The 16376-nt window shown below is 38.2% G+C and overlaps 1 protein-coding gene across 6 annotated transcripts in view; it reads right to left on the bottom strand.

The window, feature by feature from the left end:
* The window catches only part of SYT1 (synaptotagmin 1), a 619940-nt gene that overhangs the window by 474960 nt on the left and 128604 nt on the right, over window positions 1–16376 (bottom strand). For all 6 annotated transcript variants that reach the window (XM_089307486.1, XM_051846476.3, XM_008256840.5 and 3 more), the window contains exon 2: window positions 8478–8589. The gene's annotated coding sequence lies outside the window, so the exon portion shown is untranslated. The remainder of the gene's footprint in view (window positions 1–8477; window positions 8590–16376) is intronic.

Raw genomic sequence — 16376 nt, 5'->3', positions numbered from 1 at the left:
CTACATCTCCTGCTTGATTAAGATATCAGCTCTTTGCATTTTTATTCTGCTTTGAATTCTTCCTTTCTAGTTCTTGGGAGACTATTTATAATAACAATTACTGTTGAGATATATATTTTAAAATATAAATAAATAAATGAACAAACAAACAAACTGGTGGTGAGTATCTCACCTTCAGTCTACCAGAATGGTTGATATGAAACAAATTGTCACTAAGTGATTAATCTAGGTATATACAGTACAATTAGCAACTGTTTCAAGAACAGTGTTCCGGGAAAACTACTTTAGAAAAAGAACAGAGTTGTGATCAAAATGTTATTGTGTCTCCCTACAAGTTCCTATGTAAAAATCCTAAGCCCAGTGTGAAGGTATTGGGAGGTTAGGGCTCTTTGGGATGAGTGCCCTTATACCAGAGGACCGAGAGGGAATCCTCCACTGCTTGTGCTATGTGAGGTTTCAATGAAAAGACATCTGTCTAGGAAGCAGACGTTCATCAGGCAAAAAGCTTGGCTGGAAATCTGATCTTGGATATCCCAGCCCACAGAACCGTGAGAAATAAATGTCTGTTGTTTATAAGCTAGCTAGACTATGGTATCTTGTTACAGTGACCTGAATGGAGTAAGAGAGACATCTTTCTGGAGTTCATTATTATAGTACCTTAAAAAAAGAATTTAACTTGTCTATAAAATACTTCATTAGGCTGAAATAAATATCAGCATAAGGAAATGGGAAAGCCATTTTTATTATTAAGTTAGAGTGGTCCTACTCTAATTAAATGTTGCTTTTCAATGTGATTAGCTTATTTTTAACTGATAATTATTTTAAATGATAATTAGTTTAAGGGAAGTTACTAAGAATTAATGTCCAATTCCTATGGTTCTTTCCAGTTACTGTGTTATCTTTTCTTAAATTAAAGAATGTCTACATTCTTAAAAGTTGCCATGTGTTCTTTTCTTATTATCTATTTCCTGCTTTGTATCCAGTATCCTCAATTCAGTAATTTTCCTTCCTACTGCCACGATGAATTCTCAGAATTTTATTCTTTTTATATTGAGCAGATAGGTACAATCCTTATTGAATTTAAGAGTAGCAAGTCTCACTTAATCCATACCAAAGTTACTTTGCCAGACAGGCAGAACGAAAGATTTATTCCGATGTGTCAGAATAGGATACTTAGTCACTGGAAAATGTAATTAAAAACAATTTCAGCAACAGAAAAGATGCTTTGCAGGCCTGCACTGTGGAGCAATGGATTCCATAATGTCTATATTGCAGCTACTTGGCCAACTACCTAGGTTAAATTTCTCAGATAATTCAGTCCATCTATTAGGTAAATTTATGCATTTCCATGTCCCTTTCATTTAAGACAGTAGAAAGCCTTAAAAGAGGTAAGGAGATCAGATTTGATTTAAATGAATGACCGAAAACAGTAAAAATCCATGAGGGTGAAATAAAGAATAGGATCACTGGACACAAACATGGAGGATTAACTAAGAGTAAAATATGATTCAAGTGATGGGATGAAGTATTCTGGTGGGTACAATTGTCTACATATTTATTACTTAATAATCTACCTCTCCATTAAAATGAAGTCTCCGTAAGAACATGGACCTGGTGCTGGCTTTTTGGCACAGAGGGTTAAGCTTGCAACAGTAGCATTCCATATCAGAGTGCCAGCTTAAGCTCTCCAATCCAGCTCCTGTTAATGAGTGGAAAAGCAGTGAATGATGACCCAAATGCATGGGTCCCGCCCACCCTGGTAGAAGTTCATATAGAGTTGCAGGCTCCTGGCTTCTGCCTGGCCCAGCCCTGGCTGTTATATCCATTTGGGGAGTAGCCAGCAGACAGAAGATCTTTCTCTTTCTGCCTTTCAAATTAAAAATAACACTAAACTTTAAAAAAAAAAAAAAAAGAACAGAACAGAGATCTAGACAAGAGGCTTGGAAGAGTGACTGGCATTGTAGGGGTTACCAAAATCCTTGCTGAATAAATAAATACATGAACTCAGGTTCTATGTTGGACAAGACATGTTGAACCAGGGAGTAGGAGATGAGGATTGACTGACTGGAAAACTAAGTGCAGGGAACACTGTCAAACAAGTTATATGTGACAACAGCTGATGGCACAGCATTACATGTGTAATATATGTAATATATTATATTATATAATTTTAATATATAATTTTAATTGTAATATATAATAATTATATATTATGTTATATAATATATATATGTTTTCTTTTTATTTGAGAAGTAGAGGGAGAGAAGGAGTGAGAGAAAAGAGAAGAGACACTTTATTTGCTGGTTTACTTTCCAAATGTTCACAATGCCTATGGTTGGGCTAGGCAGAATCAGGGAACTGGGAACTCAATCTAGGTTTCCCATGTAGGTGAGAAAACAGTTTGGGGATGACAGCCAAACTTCCTAAATGAGATTGAGATAACATTACTTAGGGCTGCTAAGAAGCCCCTGAAATATAAGGGACAGAGGAAAGACACAGAAACTCCTTGTCTGGGTTTCATTCCCTGGGTTATCCACACTCCTGGCCCTCTATTGTTAGGGACAAATGCCACCTGTTCACTCCAGCTAGCCACATTAATGAACACAGAATGAAGATAAATAGTAGAATATAAAATACCAAACACCAAATAGCACAAACTATTGTTTGTGTCCTAATGTATGGTTAAAGTAACAAACTCTGCATGGCAACTAAAAACAGATAGAGAAAAAATTTTGGTAAATTCAATCAACAACAACATGGATAAAGACAGCAAACTTATATCATTGAATACTAGAGGTTAAACTCTTTGAAAGACACAAAGAATAGAAGTCCTTAGAGAGTGGAGTTGAATGAAATCTTGAGTGAGAAGTTAAACAATTCAGAGAAAAGGCCATTTGTAGTTGGTCAGTAACTCACCAGTTTCCTCTTTATAACATTTACCAATGCTCACTGGAATTTTTTTTTTTTTTTTGACAGGCAGAGTGGACAGTGAGAGAGAGAGACAGAGAGAAAGGTCTTCTTTTGCCATTGGTTCACCCTCCAATGGCTGCTATGGTGGCACACCGCGCTGATCCAAAGCCAGGAGTCAGATGCTTCTCCTGGTCTCCCATGCGGGTGCAGGGCCCAAGGACTTGGGCCATCCTCCACTGTCCTCCCTGGCCACAGCAGAGAGCTGGACTAGAAGAGGAGCAACCGGGACAGAATCTGGCACCCTAACAGGAACTAGAACCCGGTGTGCCAGCGCTGCAGGCGGAGGATTAGCCTATTGAGCTGCGGCGCTGGCCACTCATTGGATTTTGCTTAACCATTTCCTTACACATACTAAATGGATATGTAACTGTGCTAAGTGTTTTCTCATTTTCCCAAAGAACTGATTTGTTCTGAGCAATAAGCATTAATGAGCCTTTTTATTTTTTAAATTTTTTACTCATTTATTTTATTGTAAGAAAGGAAGAGAGGGAGAGAAAGAGACAGCTAGAGGTCTCCCATCTGTTGGTTCACTCTCCAGATACTTGCAATAGCGGGGGCTTGGCCAGACCCAAGCTAGAAGCAGGGAGATCAACCTAAGTCTTCCATGTTTTTGTGGCAAGGACCCAACTACTGGGTCAACATCTATTGTTCTCTAGAATGTGCACCAGCAGGAAGCTGGAATCAGGAGCAGAGCTGGGACTTGAATTCAGAACTCTAATATGGGTTCCAGGAATCCCAAGTGACATGTTAAGCAGTATGCCAATCGCTTACCCCTTTGCTTATTAGCAAGGTTGGTACCACTTGGCTACCCATACTACAGATGACTTTACCTCGCATCCTCTATCTCTACCCAGACTTGCCCTTCCCTACATCTCCTTTTCCTCTGTTCTGAATGCTGCTCATTTTATAACTCCGCTTTCTCTGTGGTTTAGAAAAGTATCCTACCCACTTTTAAAAAATCTCATTTACTTAAAAAAATTTAATTTTCTTGATATTCAAAGTAAACAAATAAAAAAGTATTTCCTCTGGTATTTTTTTTAACCAAACAGAATTGTTTTCTACCATTCTTCATTTCAAATATGTGGTTATACCCAACCACCAGTGTCAGCCCCACCCCCTTCCTAATGGGATTTGCTGCTCATACTTCCCTGCCAGCGCCCCGGCAAAGTTTTCAAAGGACCTATTCCTGAACACGTGGCTCTTTTTCTCTCCATCTCCTGATCTCTGTCTCTCTGTCTCTCTTACACTCTCTTTCTCCCTCTTTTCCTTCTTCACTTCTTCCCCCCAGTTTGTCCAGTTTCCCCCAATAAACCCTTTCCCTTAAAAAATTATAAATTGTAGGATTTGGCCATAATTTGTGGATTTTATTTTTTAAAGATTCATTCATTTTCTTCATTGAAAGGCAGAGTAACAGAGAGGCAGAGAGAGAGAGAGCGGTCTTCCATCTGCTGTTTCACTCCCCAGATGGCTGCAACAACCCAAGCTGTGCGATCCAAAGCCAGGAGCTTCTCTTCTGGGTCTCCCATGCGAGTGCAGGGGCCCAAGGACCTGGGCCATCTTCCACTGCTTTCTCAGGCCATAGCTGAGAGCTGGATCAAAAGTGGAGCAACTGGATATGAACCGGTGCCCATGTGGGATGCCAGCACTGAAGGCTATGCCACAGCACTGGTCCCAATTTTGTGGATTTAAAAAAATTGAATCTAGGCATGAACCATCATTTACATCATTGTCTTTGTGTGAAAACATGTTTTGAGTCCCAGATATTTAACTTACGATTGAAGCTTCTGAAAGCACTGCATTGGCAGTAGTGCATTGTCATAGTATCAGTGCACTTATCAAAACTAACCGGAAACTAGAGGATTTTTTTTTGATTAATAGATGGACTCTTAAGGATTTGGTAGAACTTTAAATTATTTCAATCATTTCAGGACACAGTTATTTCACAGAGAAAGTTAACCCGCAAATCTAAAATTTTGACCATTTTCCTTTTTAGACCCTTGTCTCAGTGGAGTCGGCCATGTAGGAAACATCAATTAATTTTATGGGTCAAATACTCTCTGTAATTTTCCGACTAGAACTAATGTTGCTTTTTGCTCTTTTCCAGTGCCTGAGGTAATCACAACATTCTGTCTTTTCATGGTTCAGAAGATAGTTTCTTTGTCCCCTAACTCTCATTTAAGCATATACTTATTTTAGAGTTTGGAATATTAGGTTGGCAAATGAACCTAACTTGTTTGCACGACAAATAAAGCTATGGGGAGGAGGCATTTATCACAGAGGTTAAGGCACTGCTTGGGTCACCTGCATCCCATATCAGAGGGCCTGGGTTCAAGGCCTGGCTTTGTGCCCAATTCCAGCTTTTTACAAGTGTCCTTCCTGGAGGAGCAATAGGTGTTGACTAATGTAGCTGGGTCCCTGTCATCCACATGGGAGTCTCTGAATTCCTGGCTTCAGCCTGGCCCAGCTTTGGCTGTTAGAGGCATACAGAGATAAATAAAAAATGGCTGTGAGAAATTTTTCTTATTAAAATTGAATGATACAAAAATGTTCACTTATGAAAAAACAGGGAAACCTCAGTTAAAAAGATTTAATGTAGTTTAATGAAAAAAAAAAGTCTTTAGAAACTGAGACACCAGTAGGATAGGTCTCATATGGAACTGTAACAAAAGGAGAGGCTGGTGTTTGCTAGCTATACCAAGTAAAAAGAAAGACTTGTTACTTAGAAAACTTTGTAAAAGTAAAGATTCAAATGTGATAAGGATGTACACATTATTCCTTTAATGACTTTTACTATTATAAACATAATTTGATAACTTTGGGAAGCTTTAAAATTAATAGATATTCATATTCTTGTCATCCTTAATTAAAACTAGATGTTTATTTTTAAATTTCAAAACATTTCAGATGTACATCAAAAGGCATATAAAATGGCTTATGATGCTTTGTACAATCCCCTGAAATGCAAACATGTAGGAAAAAATAATACTACAAATTTAATAACTGAATTTTTACATCAGTTATACGTCTATAGTTTTACAATATTTTCCTATCATTTTTTTTCTTTGCTCTCATGTTAAACAGCAATGGTTCTTAAACTTTAGAGTTCATTGGCATCACTTGTCATGCATATTTTAAGTGTTAGCTGAGAGCCCTCTCCCAAAGATTCTAAGATTGGCAGAGAACTCAAATATATACATATAAATAGTATATTATATGTTTATTATACATATATATATGTTTTAGCTTGGTGCCAGACCACTTTTTAAGATGCTTCTCTAAATATATTCTGCATACAAGATGAAATTGTCCCTAAAAGGCACAAAGGAGAAGAGAATATGGTAGAAATATTTCAACACTCTATTATTAAGAATCGCATGCTAGGGGATAAGTATTTGGCTTGGTGGTTAAGATGCCAGTTGGGGTGCCCACATGCCAAGCAGAGTGCTTGATCTGAGTCCTACCTCCACTCCCAATACACTTCCTACTAATGCACAACGTGGGAGGCAGCAAGTGGTTGCATGGGTTCCTGAGTACCTGCCATCCACGTGGAAGACCAGGATTGGGTTCCAGTCTCCTGAGTACCTGCCATCCACGTGGAAGACCAGGATTGGGTTCCAGTCTCCTGAGTACCTGCCATCCACGTGGAAGACCAGGATTGGGTTCCAGTCTCCTGAGTACCTGCCATCCACGTGGAAGACCAGGATTGGGTTCCAGTCTCCTGGCCCATTCCGAGCTGCTGCAAGTGTTTGGGGAAGATGGAAGATTTCTCTCTCTCTCCCTCCTGTCTCTCTGCCTTTCAAGCAAAGTGAACATGAGCAGTTAAAAATATTTTAAAGCTCTCTACTGTGGTCCGGGAACGCAGTGGAGGCTGGCCCAGGTGCTTGAGCCCTGCACCCACATGGGAGACCAGGAGGAAACACCTGGCTCCGGGCTTCAGATCGGCACAGTGTGCCAGCTATGGCGGCCATGTGGGGGGTGAACCAACAGAAAGAAGACCTTTCTCTCTGTCTCTCTCTCTGTCTAACTCTGCCTATCCAAAAAAAAAAAAAAAAAAAAAAAAAAAAAAAAAAAAAGTAACATGTCAGAACATCAGGCATCTGCTTTTTTATAGATGCTTGAAAAATCTGTTTTACATGAGACATTGGTAATTGTTTCTTCATAAGTTAAGCATTGATACTGGATACATGCACTTGCATGATCACTTTACTGCTTTAGTAGCTCATATAAAGAAAGTATCATTTGGAAAGAACGTATTTCAACAATAACTGTGACCTTATACTGTAGAATTTTTTGAAAGTGACAGAAGAAACTTCAGTACTGTAATAATTTATTCCCAAGAGGTAAAGAACTTGTGTGATATAGCACAGACACACTGGACAGATTCACTTAGGAGATAAGTAAATTTATAGGAATATATAGTTGGTTAATTTGCATATTTTATTCTTGGGAACATACTGTAGTAAATGTCTTAAAGAGAAAAAACAAACTAAGACATAAGTAGTGAAATAAAGTCTTTCAGAGAGAGTTTCACAATGAAATGTTATTACTCTTGTGCATGAGAATAACGTAGAAGACAATTCTTTAGAAACCCAAAACTTCAATAACGTGGGACTCCAAATAAAAAGTGGCGACATGATCTCATCACCTCCAATTTACTTGAGAGAATTGTGTTTATGTCTAGTAAAAGTGTGTTAGAAATGGCTTAGACCAAAGGAGCAATTTGATTGGTTAATGAGGAGTCCAAGAATGATAATTGAATTTGATGGAATTCATTAGTTAAGACATTGAAGCAGATACTTTACAACCTCAATTATGTACTCTAACATATGTAACAGTCACGATGTGATATATGTACTTCAGTGTGGAATTAGGCATATGTGAAAGAATGAGACACAGTATTGCACAAAGAAACACCAGTCTGAGACAAATTCTACTCTCTTCTGCTCCCAGTCAACGTTCTTGATAAAACATATCTGTACAGCAGGGCACAGAAGCACAGAGGCAGATGTCATGGCATATTCTTTTAGAATGCAAGGCTGCTCAAGATCATCTACAGATAATGAACCATGACAACTTTGCATTTGATGAAGTACAAAATGAAAATGGGAGAAAGCAAAAATCTTGTTCAAGTGGCCAGTACCCCACCAACTAAACCACCACTTTAAACACGTTGGTGTTGGTTTCAATTTCAGAATGTGACAAATACTAATTTTCATTTAATAAATTGAAAATCTATGAACTACACAGAATCTGTTCACTTTGTATTAATATCACACTAATAAGAGATTTGATGGGAATTGTGTTGTAGTAATTATCATGCATTTACTGTGACCCTGAGAATCTAACATATTAATAAATTCCTTAAAAATTTTTAAGAGATACGGTTCTTCAATCTTCTACAGAGTTTCCCCCCCTACATATCACAAGAATGGAGAGAGGTAGTTGATCATAACAAACCCTGTCAGATATTTGTGTGTGTGTGTGTGTGTTTTTTTTCTCCAAAATACCTTAATCACAGTTCCAGTACAGCTTCCAGGAATGAAGCAATAGGCAAATGCACAGTCTTCCGACCTGCGTCGAGGCGTTTCTTGTTCAAGCTCTAGCTAGTTCTTGTTGTCCCTTGAGAGAGAAAAGAATAATAGAAAAAAGTCCATGAAAATACTGCCCTGCAACTGTGCACACGCCTTCACTATTGACTGGGCATAGACTTCTGTTTATGCAACCCATTCATTATTCACATGCTGCTCCAGCTTCCTCAATTCCAAGTTGCACTGGGTGCTCCAGGCTAAGAACCAATAGGTATGAATCATGCTGACATTAAAAAAAAAAAAAAAAAAAAAAACAAAAACAAAAAACTAGAAGAATCAACATTTCAAATCAGCAACTTTTTCATATTTCTTCCGACATCTTCTGTGAACAGCATTGGGCTATAGCCCGAGGAGAGAGAGCACATGAGACCAGGGAAGGCACCAAGGGCAATCACCAGCAGCAGGGAATTGTCTCTAAGCAATTCACACTTTGTTTTGCTAGCAAGACTCCAGGTTAGGATACTGGAGTGCAATCTTTCACTGGCAATGTCCCCCCGACCTTTTTTAGAATTATTGAAGAGCTAACTGAGTCCATTTTGATTTGTGAATCTCTTTGCAAGCAACAGCAGCTACAGCGGCACTAATGAAAAGGAAACACATTGCTATTTACCTATGAAGGACATTGAAATACTGCACATACAGAAGCATCTGGGCTGTAGGGAAGCTCTATCAAATATTTTAGTAGTTTTCCTCTTTCCTTGCTTTCTTAATTCTTCCCCTTTCTTTTTCTTACATTTTCCCTGTCTTCTCCCTTTCCCTTTCTTTCTTTCTGTTCCTTTAATATATCTATATTGCATTCATTAATTTTTTGATACCCTTAAAATAATTTTACCTTCTATTTCTACACAACAGTCTACTATCTTACATTTGTGAATTTAAAGTTGTGTTTTAAAATATTAAATCTTAAAAATCATAGCCAACAAAGTGGCATAATTCTTTCACAGGTGTAAAAACACAGGGAGAAAGTATTAAGTGATTAGCTGAATTCTGTAGTATCAATCAAAAGTGGGAACATTACAAAGCAGAAAATTTATCAAAACATCACATAAGTGATGATAAATACATTCAATTTATTATTTGTCAATTAAAATAAATATTTTTTAATTATCAAGTCTTTTCTGATTTCAGTGACTGATACTAATCAGATCATTCTCCCCAATTTGCAGTTTGGTTTTAATTCTCTGGAGGAAACTAACATGGCAACACTCTGGTGTTTGAGAATTCAAGTTTTTCTACTGGAGGATAAAGTAATACACAATCCACTGCATAGAACTGTATAATTCCTCTGCATTTATTATGTAGTCCTATCTCCCAACTAAAGGACCAGAACTGTTCTGATATAAACCCGTACTTGCTGGATCTGGGAGAACTTTAAGCGTTGATTTAAGAGATGAGATGCCATATGACAGAGTTTTGTCCTCTGAGTGGTTCTGAGCTACAATTAGTGTAGCTGAGATAGACAAGAGACAGTTGACTGTTTCTAAGCATTTATTTGTTATCTCTGATCCATTCAATAAACATTAGCTGAATGTTTATTTTGGATAATTTTTAAAGTAATTTATTGTTAAGAGTGATATACTTCTTTAGTTAATTTTTTAAGCCAAGTCTTGGGGGGTACAAAAGAGAAAAGAGAAATTCCTGCCTCTAAAATAGCTGGGGATATAAATATGGAAGTATAATAAAATATTAGCATTGAATGATAGGTGTCACAGTGGAGATTTAGGAAATAGTAGGCATTGAAACAATTTCTTCTCATCCTCATGGGGACTTTTCATTCTCACTCATGAAGAAGGAGTTCACATAACTGATACTGTGTGTCTATGTGCACTTAAGGAAGTGTGTCCTCCAGAATATTGAACATGAGGTGGTCAGACAATAATGACTTGAGCTACAGCTAACTGGGAAATTCTATTTAATGGTTTTTACAACTGTAGCTTTTCATCACTGAATCCTTTTCCCTCAATAATTGCAAGTATAAAGTGGCTTTTCCCAACAGGAAGCACTGAACACCTATACTCCACGAGTAACCACAGGTCCCAGAGTGCATCATTCCTTGGACCACCAGGATCAGATTCTACACGTTACAGATATATGAATTAGCAACACACATTCATTCTGGAAGCCAAATAGGAAGAATGAAAAACCATCTGTCATTGGGACTCTCAGCCTACAAGCAAGCATTAGACTTGCAGCAGAGTGTGGGGCAGAACAGTGTGGAACATCGCTTTCCAAACAGATTGAACTGGCACGATGTGTTTGGTCACACGGCTTGAAGAATATTACCAGCTCCCACCGGAACCTTCTTTCCCATGTATTGCATGAAACTCTGTGTTGTAAACTCAAGATATTATGGACAAAAATACATTCTTTAATTCTTTCAGAAACAGTGTTCTAAATGCCCAGTCTGTGCCAGGCAGGGTAAAGGCACAGGAGAAAAATAGCAATCTACATCCCCAGCACCCCACACCTCAGGAATATTAATAAACTGTCTACAAGGAGTGAGATGTTCCTTAACATATCAATTACTTTCTCCTAATGAACAAATGTATTCTAAATTTTTTAGATTAGATACAAATTGCTTTAAAATACAAATAGTTTAAGTCATTGAGAGGAATGTGCTGGAGAAACAAGTTTTACCAACAAAAACTGCTAAATGTTATTTTTGATGCCCTTCATTTTGACCCATGTGTTCATTTTCTTCCACAGTGTAGTTCTTATGTGTTCTCTATTTTGTATTTATTTCTCACACACACAACCCTCATAAGTTGGTTTACTCCTCAAATGCCTGTAATTGCTGGGAATGAGCCAGTCGAATGCCCCCAGCTGGGAAGTAGGTCTGGGTCTCCCAGATGGGTGGAAGAGATCCAATTAGTTGAGCCATCAGCCGCTGCCTCCAAGGGTACACATTAGCAGGAAGCTAGAATTGGGAGAGCAGCCGAGACTAATCCAGGCACTATTGTGTTGGACATGGGCATCCCAAGCAGTGTGCTAGCCGCTTAGAAGCTTGCCCCATAGTGAAATTTTAGATTGCTGACTTGAATATCACACTTCTATTGAAGACTAACTACATATTAGTCTCTATAAGTTACACAGTTCAGTTAACCTTAGCCGAGAAAATCTAAATGATTAGTTGATGATTGTGAGGATGATAACTTTAAGCCTGGGGCATTTGACCTTATGTATAAGCAAATCACAGATGATATACCAGCAAATTCCCCCAGACATGAAAATTTAAAGAATAATTGCACTCTAATATTCTTTGTGTCAAACTGTCTATAGTATACTTGCAGAAGTAGAATTTGATTTGTGATGCATGAAAGCAAAAACTGGGGGAAAGTAGTAGAGCAAGGCTTTTCCATGTACCATTCTATGGCTTTCCCCTGTTAAATAAATCATTTAAATATTTCCAAATTGTATTGGAAACTTAAAATGTAAAATATTCTTTAAGAATTGTCTATTTCTTTATTTATGGGGGCTATAATTCAAGAATTTGCAAATTCCCTGAAATACTATTAAGTGACATGTGTTTACACCTTTGTGCCTTTTCACCAGATTCCCAAGAGGAGTCAAGGATTTCCCTCCTTGAAAAACTGTTCAGGAATAGAAATTGACTTGCCCAGGCCAGCGCCGCGGCTCACTAGGCTAATCCTCCACCTAGCGGCGCCGGCACACCGGGTTCTAGTCCCGGTCAGGGAACCAGATTCTGTCCCGGTTGCCCCTCTTCCAGGCCAGCTCTCTGCTGTGGCCAGGGAGTGCAGTGGAGGATGGCCCAGGTGCTTGGGCCCTGCACCCCATGGGAGACCAGGAAAAGCACCTGGCTCCTGGCTCCTGCCATCGGATCAACACGGTGCGCTGGCCGCAGCGCGCCAGCCGCGGTGGCCATTGGAGGGTGAACCAACGGCAAAGGAAGACCTTTCTCTCTGTCTCTCTCTCTCTCACTGTCCACTCTGCCTGTCAAAAAAAAAAAAAAAAAAGAAAAAAAGAAATTGACTTGCCCAGAGTCTCAAAGCTTATTAGGAGCAAAGCTGAAGCACCATTCCTATCCTTTCATTTTCAATCTACTGAGTGAAAAATGCCCCTTTTGTTATAGTCTACGTATTTTCTGTGCTATAATATATAGTGCACATCAAGTCAAGATAGCACTTCTGTTTACAAATACAAAGGTAAAACAATGTTAAAAAATATCAGGAAAAACAACTTTTTATTATTAAGATTAGCACTTCTTTGATTTTTTCAGCACAAAATGTTGGGAAAAATCCTTTACTATATTATTCAATGTGAAATTTTATGTAATTTCTCTTTATGAATTGCTCCGACCTTTTTTAAAATTTAATTCCTGAGACAATGCATCTACTTTCATTTTTTAAATTAAGACCTCAACAAAAGGAGTGCTGTGAATTTTAACACTCTCTTTTGTTCAACTGATTGCCTGCACTTTCCATATTCCTTTGTTAGTCAGAATATTGAATATATTATTTTTTTCTTTGTAAAATTTATTTTCAAATTTGACTTTAAATTACTCAAAAGAGGTCAAGCTTCCTAATAAGATAAAACTAGTTTGGAAAGAAATCTAATCTAGAGATTTGCTAAATCTTGGCATCATGAGAGAGGAATTTTTATACACATGCTCTGTTGGTAACTAATAACAGCAACATTAGCATGGGCTGACCACTGTTAGAATTTATGTCGATGGATTCGACAGGCCAGTAAAAAGTTGAGGGAGAATACATTTGAGAAAAGCACACAAGCACTGGAAGTGCTCTCTGTCCTCTCATTTAAAGTTTACACTGCAATGAATTGCTCCAAGGGCAGCAGACCTGCTGACACATGAGTGGGAAGGGCAAAGAGAAAGAGCACTAATGTGTAGGTGAGGCTAAACACCTTCCAAACCAGGGTAAGCCTTTGGTCTAGTGTTGAAGACCCTGGCATCCTATACCACAGTGCCTGGGTTCACTCTCTGGCTCTTGCTCTGGATTCCAGCTCTCTGCATCAGCAAACTCTCAGAGGCAGAGAGGATGGCTCAACTATCTTGGTTCCTGCTACACACACGGGGGACCTTGATTGAGTTCCAGCCTTTCGGCTTCCAGCTTCATTTTAGACATCTGGGGGGTGAACCAGCAAATAGGAGCTTTCTACTCTGTCTCTCAAGTTAAAAACATGTTTTTAATAATAAAAGAAACACTGAAAGACAAAACGCTGTACCCAGAACATTAACATGTTTTTAGGATTTCTTGTTTTTTTTTTTTTTTTGTTTCAAAAGTTGCCACATTAATGTTTTTCAGCAAAGCATAATTTATTAATCTTTATACCCTTGAATATATTTACACAATTAGTTTGAACTAAATTCATATTATATAGCTATTTTTATTTTACTATAAATTCAAGAATCAAAGAGTAGAACCGTATAAAATATTGAGCGATCTTTAAAAAACTGATCATTTAGAATCTGTCAGTTCTTATTTTGTATCAACTGAATATAAACCATTATCTTTGTTGTCATCAGTTCTTTTCTTACACACTTTGAGGTCAAATTCAGGTTCTAGAACCTCATAGCTATAATCTTGCATTTATTTGCCTTCAAAAATTAAGAGTATACTGTGAAACGTCCAATATTGTTATTGTAAGGATTCAATAAATTACCTAAATTAAAATGCATTGCATCCTGTAAGTCCCATTAGGTTGGCTAATATTCTAAGTTAATTATCAATTACATAATAATTATTTCAAAAATAAAGTCAACACAAAATCAAGTTAGAAAACAAAGCATTCTTAAATAATTACAGGATATAAAGCTATGGGATATTGGAGAACACATTATTATATTGTTATTTATTTTTTATGCACATGTCTTATATTCTTATTTTGCCTGTAAGACTGTTGAGGGCAAAAGCTGTCTTATTAATTCACTCCTTTGACTCTCCCTTCTTTCTTTCATATTAGCAAGTACTTATTGGAGACCTAGCTGTAGCGGGAGCTATTGTAAATCTGATGTTAAAGAGGCGAAGGAGACAAATCCATGCCTTTGTTTTGCTTCAGTTCTAATAAAATTCAATTAATACCATGTTGCTATATTCATTAAAATTGCCAATATTGGAATGGCGATGTCAAAAGTAAAGACAAGAAGAAAGTGCACATAGTATGTATTCTGGGAAGTACATTTAAGACGCAGAAAATTTATGCAAACTTTCACAAAACCATTAACAAATTTATGAAAAATGTACTAAGCAGGCAGAATATAAAATGTTGGTTGAGTAACTACGTATTATCACCAAGTAAATGAATTCAAGCCTTTTTTTCACACAAATAAATATTTAAAAAACCAGACTGGATGGTGCCGGTGCTGTGGCATAATAGCGGGTAAAGCTGCCGCCTGCAGTGCCAGCAACCTATATGGCGCGAGTTTGAGTCCTGGCTGCTCCGCTTCCGATCCAGCTCTCTGCTATGGCCTGGGAAAGCAGTAGAAGATGGCCCAAGTCCTTGGACCTCTGCACCCACATGGGAGACCCGGAAGAAGCTCCTGGCTCCTGGCTTCGGATCGGCACAGCTTCAGCCATTGCAGCCATTTGGGGAGTGAACCAGCGTAAGGAAGACACCCCACTGTCTCTCTGTCTCTCCTTCTCTCTGTGTAACTCTTTCAAATAAATAAATAAATCTTAAAAAAAAAAAAAATCCTCTTATTACCTGGTTAATGCTACTCTTAGGATCATTGGTTACTATTCTCACCCTGTCTTCTATACTACAGTGTCTAAGTGTTTACAGCAGGTGATAATGGAACAAACGAAGGCCTTCAGCAACCAGGCAGTCAACCAAATGCTGCTACAGGGATATACTCGGCTCCCCACCCAGGAGACAGTGGCCTGAGACATCGCCCCATGCCAGCGAAGAGTACATCATCGCCCTATATCAGCAGGAAGTAGCTCTAAAGACAGATTATCGTCCCTCTACTCCTCTTGGACTTTTGGGACTAATGTAATCCCATACAAACCCTGCTTTATAAAAAACAAAAGGTGGAAATGTTAGGAAACTGGCGCAGTTGTAGCCAGGTGGCCTCAAGGCCGAGCTACCTGAGCCAGGCTCCACCCCCATCCTAATGGGATTCGCTGCTCCTGCTTCCCTGCCCGCCCTCAGGCAACGTTTTAAAAGGGCCTGTTCCTGCACACCAGCTCTCTCAGTCCTTCTCTCCTGCGCTCTCTTGGCGTCTCTTGGCTTCTCTCCTCTCTCTTCTCCCTCCTCTGTCTCTCTCTCACAGTCTCCTTCTCTCTTTTTCCTTCCCCGTCCCTTCACTCTGGTCTGTAGGGTGTTCCCAATAAACCCTTTCCCAAAAAAAAAAAAAAAAAAACCAAAAAAAAACTGCCTAGGGTTATCAATAAATATTTTTATAATTTACAAGGGAGCTGTACATTTTAATGTGAAAAAAGCATACAGATGAAAAGAGTAAATGAAACAAAAAGCAATAATTTTAAAGGTTTCTTTAAATGGTTCATTTTAATCAAAATACTTTCATGCCCTACAGTTTTACATCATACTGTCAGTATCAGAAAAACCCAGAAGTGAGGAAATCCAGATATTGCAATTAAAATGCAATAGAATATGAAAACTTCTGCAATTTAGTGCAGCAAAGAATGGAGGCTCCTCAGAATCCCAAAAATGGAACTACAGCATGATACGGGAATCCTATTACTGGACATAAACCCAAGTGGAACAAAATTACTCTGCTGAAGAGATACCCGCATGCCCATGTTTATAACAGCATATTCATAATGGCTAAGAAATGGAAACAACTTATGTGTCCATAAATTGATGAATAAAGAAAACATG

This window comes from Oryctolagus cuniculus, chromosome 11 (assembly GCF_051225735.1).
Source record: "Oryctolagus cuniculus isolate XC-2025 breed Fujian yellow rabbit chromosome 11, ASM5122573v1, whole genome shotgun sequence".
NCBI classification, from domain to species: Eukaryota; Metazoa; Chordata; class Mammalia; order Lagomorpha; family Leporidae; genus Oryctolagus; species Oryctolagus cuniculus.
This window is presented reverse-complemented; position numbering and strand designations above follow the sequence as displayed.